Here is a 9,992-nt window from a genome sequence, read left to right as displayed (position 1 = left end):
GTAAGGGTTTGGGTAATAATGCAGATCGAGCCCTGAGTAGGGTTGCGTGAAGGCAGCATCGTAGGCTGCGAGGTACTGATAGGTGCACGTAGTGATGTGCGCGCAGGGTCAAACCACAGACCACCAAAAATCATTAGACATCTCTGGGGTGTGGAAACTTGGTCCTATCACCCTCCCATACTACTTCGGGTGAGACCTTAGTCCGCGCTCCGCGAACTGTTGCTAAAAGGGCCAGTAGTACCAGGATTTGTTTGGCTAAATCACCTTTGAACCTGGGTCAAGCCCCTACAAGCCAACAAATGGTTCCGTTTCCAGGATAGGGATCTCCATAAGGGATGTCTGATGTCATGTCACTGGAATCCAACCAAGAAATAAATTGAAGGGTGGTTGGACAAGAAGATTCACGAGTTCGCGGTGCAGGAAAATAGGAATCTGCGAGTATCTAAGGAAGAGTGGTTAGAGCGCTACTTATATATGGAAATCCATGAAATTTTCTTTGCATCCTTTCCTTTTGAGCTGTATGAGTGGATCACGAAGCTAGAAAATAGTCAGGGAAGGTGTAGGCTCAACAAACCAATTGTGTGGACTCCGGAATTAGTGCGCAGACTAGAAGCATCAGAAGATAAGATCGCGTGAGCTGTGGACCATTGGCTTGATCGAATTATAGGAGGATTTATCACTGAGTTCGCGGTAGATATGACCGTCAGCTACAGTGAGGCAGAATGATGCTTCCTCAAAGGACCGCGAGGTAAGTATATTAAATCTTTGAACACTTGGATTAAGATGCTATTGTGTGAAAAGTGGGTTATGCGAATAAATTAATGTTTGGGACTACGCGAAGTGGGAAGATCTATAGAAACAGAAGTAGTGAAGAATTAGAAACTAGTCCCTTAATTTCACCCTCGCGGGAAAGCAAGGAAGAGCTCGCGAAAATTTCTCCGAGAAGCGCGGTCAGTCTGATAAGGTAGCGAATTCCACGCTTACCACCTCCACCTACACCGCCACCAGTCTCACCATCTTCACCTCCATTTCCGCCCACCCCACCTCCACCACAGTTCAGTATGGCGAGTGCGATCAAACTGCCGGTATTTAGAGGAGTAAGGAATGAAGATCCAGACCAATTTTGGTTTGTGGTAAGGGCAGTATGGGAAGCACAAGGAGTCGTGGATGAAAATATCAAGAAGGCTACATTGGTAAGCACGTTGTAGGATCGAGCATTGACATAATACATTAAGCATTCTAATGACCATCCAAACGTAGGAATCACAAAAATCCAGGCCACGTTGAACAGGGAATTTAGAAGGCCAAAGTCGGAGACACAATCAATTATCAGGTTTAAGGATATCGCGATGCTCTTAGGTGAATCCCCTTGGCATCTGGACTAGAGACTGAAGAGTATGGTTTGCGAAGCCAACATGACTTTGACGGATGGGTAGCATCACACATGGTTTGTAGCGTCACTAACACTGCATTTAAGGACGTCGTTTTCACAACAAAATATTTCCACCTAGGTCGAGTCTTTGGAGATGGAAATGAGATTACATGAGAACCCTATAGAAGATCCTGGTCCGGGAGTCCAACAAATCCACACGCAACTGCAAAATTTGTGTCTGGAAATGTAGAATTTGAAACAAGACAGGACACCTTGGTCAGAGGCACGTGAGGAGGTATGGTGCATAAAATGTAAAGGCCAGTGGCATGACAAGGACCACTGTCCAGTTTTCACGAATTACTTGGCGAGAGGAGTGCCAATGCCGTTAAGACCCGAGGCATAAGCAGGACCAAGCGAGGTTCCTGCACTATGGTGCGCGATTTTTCAGATAGGAGGAAAACACACTATGGATAATTGTCATCTATTGTAGAAGTATACGCAGATGTCCCAAGAATTGTTTTGTAATTTCTACAGGTCGGTAGGCCATGATGAACCCACCTACAGAAGCTACGAACTAATTATGGATCAGACTCTTGCCTACAGGGTACAAACCGAAACACGAGCCCTCGACCCAAATTCAGGAATGGCATGCGCTGGATTTCAGGGGCGCGGATGAGGTCGAGGTGGAATGGGACCAGGAAGGGGTCGCAAACAACTAATTTGTTACAATTGCGGAGGGCCAGGACACTATGCCCGCGATTGTATGAATCCAATGAGAACATCATGTTTGTACTGTACTCAGTTTGATCATGAGGCACGAGACTGCCCTACATTGATAGCGATGCTGCGTGAAAAAGGGGTACTCCAACCTCCCCCGACTCAGAATGTGCAAATGATGAGGTCTGAACCGCGTGAAAAGGATCCGAATGTAAACATAGTGCTCAGAAGCGGTATCACGACAAGAGATGATAAAGGTAGGCAACCTGAAGAAAGTGCGTGGGTTCGCAAGGCTCTTACAAAGGAACCTGAATTTGATTTAGAATGCATGAAGGAGACATTCATGAAAGCTAAGAAGAGCTTCACGGAGGCCTCCACTTCAGGGAGTAAGGATTAACTAGAACCAGGGATGGATCCTTCAATGCTCACTACCTTTCTGGAGACATGCATGAAACTGCTACATGAAAACAATGTTGTAAAAGGACTACAGGAACTTATCACTAGGTGTGCGGGGTTAGGAGAACCGCGCGTGGTCCGAAAACTTGGAAAGCATTCATTGCGCACAGGAAGGGAAATGCGATTGACTGCGCAAATTGGAGAGTATGAAATGGATCAGGTAATTCTGGATCTCGGATCGGACGCAAATGTACTACCAAACAAAAAATGGGAATGCATGGGCAGACCCACACTACAATGGTCTCCTATCCAATTACGAATGGTGAACTAGGAGAAGATCTTACCCATGGGAAGATTGCAAGGAGTAACAGTGGATATTGAAGGTGCGAGCGTGCTGGCGGATTTTGAAGTGAGAGAGATTGTTGATGACAACAATCCCTATCCCGCGCTACTAGGAGTAGATTAGGCCATCGATATGAATGGAGTAATAAATCTAAAGAAGCACAAAATGATTTTTGATAAAAATCCACTATGCATAGTGGTGCCTTTAGACCATGCGGAAGGAGCGCGCTACACAGAGCTAGTGCATGACGACAAGAACGACAACGAGTTAGACTGTATCTATAAAATAACTGCTTGGGAACAGGATTGGGTGAATCCTACAGCGGATGGACGGATTTTGTGGGAGCGCGAAAGCTCTTGCACATCAGATTCAGATGAGGAAACAGAATGATGGCAGAACCGGTTACACGAGGTAACCACGCTAAATTGCAACATGATGGTTAGATCACTGTGCTGCGTGATAATAGAGGTAAGGGATCTACCTATGTATGACGGGTTGACAACAGTGGATGAATTCCTAAACAAATTTGAAAGCGCAGTGCCAGAACAGTAGCGGTTTGATGCTCTGAAATGGGCACTGTACGTGACGCCCGCAAGGTGGTGGGGTACACATCAGAGAAGTTTTGAGGATTGGCACGGATGCAGAAGGATGATGTGCCTACAATTTGGGAAACCACAAATGTGGCTAGTAGACAAGTATGGCGGATGGTGTTGGGCCGCCAAATTAGCATACATTTTCACTCCATTTTCACCTTTATCCTCATTTTGTCACCTCATTTCATCACATTATCATTACATAACCCTATATTTCCATTACCATATGGGTTTATATTTTCATTTTCCAAAGTTATTAATTTCAAGTATTTAAAGTGAATTTATGATTAAAATTTAGAAAAATAACATCTATTTGCTTATACCTAAAGGTGGAATGAGTTTGGTGACTTGTGTAGGTGATTTGGAAGGTTTCAAGATACTCTTATGTGGCCTCCAAGACTCAAATTCGAATTCTCTTGAAGATTTGAAGGATATTTGGGATAGGGGTCAAGCATATCTCATGGAGAAAAATCATGGATAAAGGAATATGTGTCCCATATTAGTTGTAACCATATGAGGGATTAGTGGATCCCCATTAATGAGTTAGTTGCTTAAATTTTTATATAAATAGGAGCATCTCCTCCATTCCAAGGGGAGGACTCTTGGAGCATGTATCCAACTTATGATGGAATAGAATAAAGCTTCATTTTACATAAATTTCCATTATATAGTTTTAGATATGAATTGTGTTAATGTAGTATATGAATTTATGGAATAGCTTGTCACTTTGTTCTTAGGAGAATTGAGCTCACTCTAAAAGGATCAAAGGAACATTTTATTTCATAATAGATCTTATTTCATTGCTTAGATGTTTGAGGATTTGTTTATGATTGATGAATGAGTTTTAAATTAAAATCTTAGCATATGAGGGAACAACCAAGGGTCTAAGTTAGGCTCTTCCTCTATTTGATTTGCATGATAATTGAAATTCATTCTTTTGCTTTTAAGTTTCAAGTTATTTCATTTATTATGCTTATGAATGAATATTAGTTTAGTTTGGATCAATATATGAGGGAAAAATCAAGGGACTAAGTTAGTCTCACTCTTTACTTGAATCTGAACAACAATTAAATTCATTATCTTATCTTTATTTCAAGTTTCTAGTTTTATGCAATCAATGATTTCTTTTCAATCTATAATACTATAGGGAAGGACGACTAGGACCTCCTCAATCAGGAGCCTCTTCCTTGCATATTATATTGAATCGGAAATCATTTAGTTAGTCATAGAGTTAGTTGCCTACTCCTGCATATATTCTGCTAGCATCATCACAAGCTTATGAGTTTCCCTGGTTGATAATTTAATGAAAGCAATTTAAGCAATTAAATTGCCCAACATTTTGGCGCCGTTGCCGGGGATGGTGCTAAGGGATTAGGCATTAGGAATTTAATTTAGTTCCAGTATTTTTATTTGGAAAAGCTAACTCATGTTGAAAGGATAACTTGGTGACAGCAAGATCTTAGTAACATGGGGAAGTATACATAGGGGTTAGCTTTGAATCTCATTTTTAGTTGCAGATATAAATCATGATAAATAGGATGCATATATTTCAATCAATATTTTCATTATAAAAGTGTTAAACTAATCCATTTATGGACAGGAGATCTAGAATGCTGTTCAAGCATTTGGAGGAGAGTCAAGAGAATGAGGACTACATTGAAGATTGGTTTCAAAAGGTGACTAGGCCACAACTTTCTTCCATTCTTCAATGAATCCTAACATTTAATCCAAATGTGCAATTGATCTCTCATATCCTTGCAAACATTCAGGTATATTTTTCAAATTTGGATGTGAGCATACTAGAGACTTTGATCCGTAAATGGCTTTATTAAAAATACTCTTGCAAATAAAAATAAAAATCTCTTTCTCAAAAGGGAGTAGGATAGAATAGGAAAATAAAACCAAGCTTGGAAAGTTTTTTAAAAGTTTTGATTTTTAAAATTTGATTTCATTTATTTCTTGGAATTATGGTAGTGCAGTAAGAACCACTCATTCACTAACCATTGGCAGGAATCTAAAATTAAAGTGATATTTGTGAGAAGGAAAACAAGTGGAGTTGAGCGCACTAAAATTTGAGGTTTGAGATCAATTCTTCTTACTATGTTTTTCAAATTCAAAATTTCAAATGTATAAAGAATTGACAAAGCTCCAAAGTATGCTCTCTTCCTACGCCTTGTTGCGACCTGGAAGATCAGAAAAGGAAATTGAATAAGTTAGCCTTCAAAGTTTACAATAAAAATCATAGATCTAGATAAATAACTAGGAGATCTAAAATTGCTATTGATTGTAAAAAAATGATCTCCAACTTATTTGTTAAATAAATGATTTTTGATTTCTCTTTTATAAAACATAAAAACAAAACATTAATAAATAAAATAATAAAATACAAACCATAAAAAAATGCAAAACATTAAAAACAAATTAAAAAATAAAAACAAAACAAAATCATTTAAAAAAAACAAAACAATTAAAAAAAATAAAAAATAAAAATCCCACCAACGTACTCATGGCAACAAATTCATAATAAAAAACTCATTATATATGCATTAAAAAAAATTACAAAAAGAATTCATACAAAAACAAAACAAATTAAAATTTAAAAAATTGTATGAATAAGACCATTTAACATAACCATATTAAAAATTATCAAAAAGAAAAAGGCCATGATATTATTAACAACGCTGCATATAATAAAAAGTGAGGGTTGAAACAATGAACCAAAGGTTTGCCCTGAAGGTTTGAAAACAACATTTTGTAAGTGGATTGAACAGGCCGAATCATGATTTCAAAACTGGCTTCAATCCAGCTCGGCCATCCGCCCTCTTTTAACCTGCAACCTAAATAACAAAGATAAAAACCTGGGACGCGAAACTCTGATCATGGCTGGTTTATTGATAAACTGCGTGTTGATTTCGCAAATGGATATGGATTTAAATAGAAATTATTGAGAGGGTTGAGAACAAACGACCGAAAATAAAGTTTTGTGAGGGCCGAATTTGCACAGGCCAAGGAACAAATCAAGCCGCAACTGAAACGAGGTAAGAACATGAAATGACAAATCTAACTTTTCGTTTGATCTTATCACAAAATCGAAGAAGCAGGGGGGTTGGGGCCTCTTAAACATGAGGCTCTTTGGAAAAGCGCTCATATGCAAATCACTTCACAGGGGTATTTTCGGGAACAGCCCGTGGTCCGCTCTCATTAAGCAAAGGTATCAAAAAGGCAGGAACATGGAATACTGGCTCAGAAGGTCATCTCTCGGCATCAGGCACGGCTCCCCTATCTGGTGCAGTTTCAGAAAGATCCAACCGTTCTTCTTGAAGAATCTTAAATGGACTTTTTTCTCAGGCACATCTGTTCTCATTGGTATCGACCCTACCTTATACAACCTAGAATCTTTGATTCCCCCGGCCCTCCTTACCTTCTTCCACTCTAGGGGAATTTTCACCTGGTCCAAACTAATAGATTCATGGTCCTCTCTAGAGCCCATCTGGAAAACTGATCAACAACTTCGCATCCCTCCTCCTCTCCGCTCTCTATGGTCCTCTTCCACTCTCTCCTTCTCTCGCCGGGGGATCCTTCAACTTGGCACAAAGGATGAATTAATCTGGTCCCCAAATTCCTCGATCCATCCCATCACTGTCCGTTGTCTCTACTCTGCCCTGTCTACTGATCTCCCTCCCCCCCTTTCTCTTCCCTGTCAAGCTTTGGAAAGCCCCTTGTCCTCTCAAATCTATCCTTTTTGCTTGGCTCCTTTTCTACAACAAGAACCTCTCATGGGAAGTTCTCCAAAAGAAAGGGTGGCACGGCCCTGGTAGATGCCAACTCTGCCTAGCTGAAGTGGAAACGAACATCCATATGTTCTTTCAATGTGCTGCCTCCTCGGCGATCTGGACCGAGCTTTCCTTGATTTATGGATATCCTCTCAGCTTGTTTTCCTCTATTCTGGATGCTTTCTTCTGGTGGTCCTCACAACGCCCCACCTGGCTCGCCTTATTCACTCTTACATGTTGGCACATCTGGAAGTGGAGATGCCGTCGTATCTTTGAGGATTGCAACTTGCCGCTTGATTCCATCATCTCCTTGATCGTGGGCTCTCTGCCACAGGACTAATGCTACTGTTCTTTGCACTTGTCGTCACTGGCTCTTTTCTGCTATATGTCCTTTGTGCCCGGCGTCTATATATCTCGCCGGCCTCGCTCATTTTATTTGTCTTTTGTGCACTGTATCTATGTATCTTGCAGGCCATATGTTTATTCGCCATCTTTCATGCATTCCTGGACACCCTTTTTTGCAGACATGCAGACATGCAGAACTTCTCATTTGGCGATCTCCTCTTCCCATGCACGTCGATTATGAACATTTTCACAAAAGCTTTTTCTCTCATATGTATTACTGACAATTATATGATCTTAATATAATCTATTCAACTTTTCTCTCTGAAAAAAGACAAATCTAACTTTTCATGCTTCGGTGTTCTTTTAAAATTGCAAGTAAAAAATTGATGATTTCCCTACAGATCTATCTCTGGCTCGAAATTTCTGATTTGAAGAATGAGGATGTCATATTTGAAGAATGGAAAGATGGTGTCAGTTATATAGATCCGTTTTATTTGGGAAAAATAACATGTTTGAATAAAAAGAATTTACAATGGCATATTAATCACTTGACATGTTGCTTAGCAATTATTATTCTTATTTTTCAGTTTAGATTGTGTGGTAGAAATCCGGTGGAAATCTCCAATAATCTAAATCTTGTAACAAATACATCATGATCCTATTGCATGCGTTGATGGAGGAGAATTTTCATTGGACTCGATGCTGGTAATATTAATCATGCCTCCTGAGCAGTGATCAGCGGGGGCGAGGCTGGTCATGAGATCTGGATTGTGAATCCGCGTGGATCCGTGGATGATTTAACGGGGCGAAAGATCGAGTCTCGTCCCCGAGGGCTAAGCAGGCGGTTGAAATAAAGAGGTGAAGTTATTTTGAGCGGAGTCATGCAGCAGCCGTATGTTGTACCGGCCCTGTTGTGGATGCTGCTGCATCACCCGCTCTGGCTAGTTTTTGCTAATACAGAAGGTGATGCTTTACATAGCCTTCGGTCGAACTTACTGGACCCAAACAATGTGCTTCAGAGTTGGGATCCAACCCTCGTCAATCCCTGTACATGGTTTCATGTTACATGCAACAACGATAACAGTGTGATAAGAGTGGACTTGGGAAACGCACAACTTTCTGGTTCATTGGTTCCCCAGCTTGGCCTACTGAACAATCTGCAGTACTTGGAGCTTTATAGCAACAATATAAGTGGTCCCATCCCCAGTGATTTAGGCAACTTGATCAATCTTGTTACCCTGGATTTATACCTGAACAATTTCACTGGTCTAATCCCGGAGTCACTGGGCAAACTGTCCAGGTTACGCTTCCTTCGGCTTAATAACAACAGTCTTGTAGGACGGATCCCAATGTCTCTCACAACCATTACTACTCTTCAAGTCCTTGATCTGTCAAACAATAATCTCACAGGAGAGGTTCTAGCAAATGGTTCATTCTCTCTATTTACTCCTATAAGTTTCGGTGGCAATCAATCCCTGTGTGGTCCAGTGGCACAAAAGCCATGTCCGGGATCTCCTCCTTTTTCTCCTCCTCCTCCATTTGTACCACCCCCGCCAGTAACCAGAAGCAATGGAGCAAGGGTGCAGAGCTCTTCCAGCACAGGAACCATTGTTGGGGGAGTAGCTGCAGGTGCTGCCCTCTTATTTACAGCTCCTGCAATTGGGTTCGCCTGGTGGCGTCGCAGAAAGCTTAAGAGGTTCTAGAGGTTCACTTAGGCCAACTTAAGAGGTTCTCATTACGGGAATTACAGGTTGCAACTGATGATTTTAGCAATAGAAACATTCTTGGCAGAGGTGGTTTTGGAAAGGTGTACAAAGGGCGCCTTGCAGATGGTTCCTTGGTGGCTGTAAAACGTTTGAAGGAAGAACGTACACCAGGTGGAGAGTTGCAGTTTCAAACAGAAGTGGAGATGATAAGCATAAAACTAGTTCCAGATTTATTTTGCTTAAAATTCTCTGCCACTTGTAAGAATTAGCAACTTGCGAAATGCCAGGGTAATATGGAGCGCCGCTAAACAGTCCACGAGTCCAACAGGGAGCGAGATTGTGTGGAGGATTTTCTATTGGTCTCTCTGGCATTGGCATTCACACTAGATAAGAATGGGGACTACATGCAGAAAGGTTTCCTAGGAATAAAGAAGGGATGCTGCGAGGGAGAAGATGCAAGAAGAGCATTTGGACAAAATATTCCTACTTTGAGCATGCATGGATAAAAGCCAGTTGATCACAATCATTTTTTTTATTTTTTATTTTTATTTTTAAGTCGATTGCAATTTTCTAGATAAATTGATTGTTTACATTTTATTTCTACTAACAAGATAGATAGCCAAAGAAGATAGACAGAATTTTTAGGTGTAGGAAGGGCGCAATCTGCAACTGAGAAACCTTATGACAAACTTCACTGTTTCACCCAAATTTCAAATAAGCACAACTTTCTCATACGACATCGGATTT

General features: G+C 40.8%; 1 pseudogene; it reads left to right on the top strand.

Annotated features, from left to right (window-relative positions):
- The first annotated feature begins 8,284 nt into the window (after positions 1–8,284).
- On the top strand, positions 8,285–9,514 carry LOC149146911 (somatic embryogenesis receptor kinase 1 pseudogene; annotated as a pseudogene).
- Positions 9,515–9,992: the final 478 nt, after the last annotated feature.

This window comes from Pinus tabuliformis, chromosome 9 (genome assembly GCF_031772625.1).
Source record: "Pinus tabuliformis cultivar Carrire ecotype Pingquan chromosome 9, CPIR1, whole genome shotgun sequence".
NCBI classification, from domain to species: Eukaryota; Viridiplantae; Streptophyta; class Pinopsida; order Pinales; family Pinaceae; genus Pinus; species Pinus tabuliformis.
This window is presented reverse-complemented; position numbering and strand designations above follow the sequence as displayed.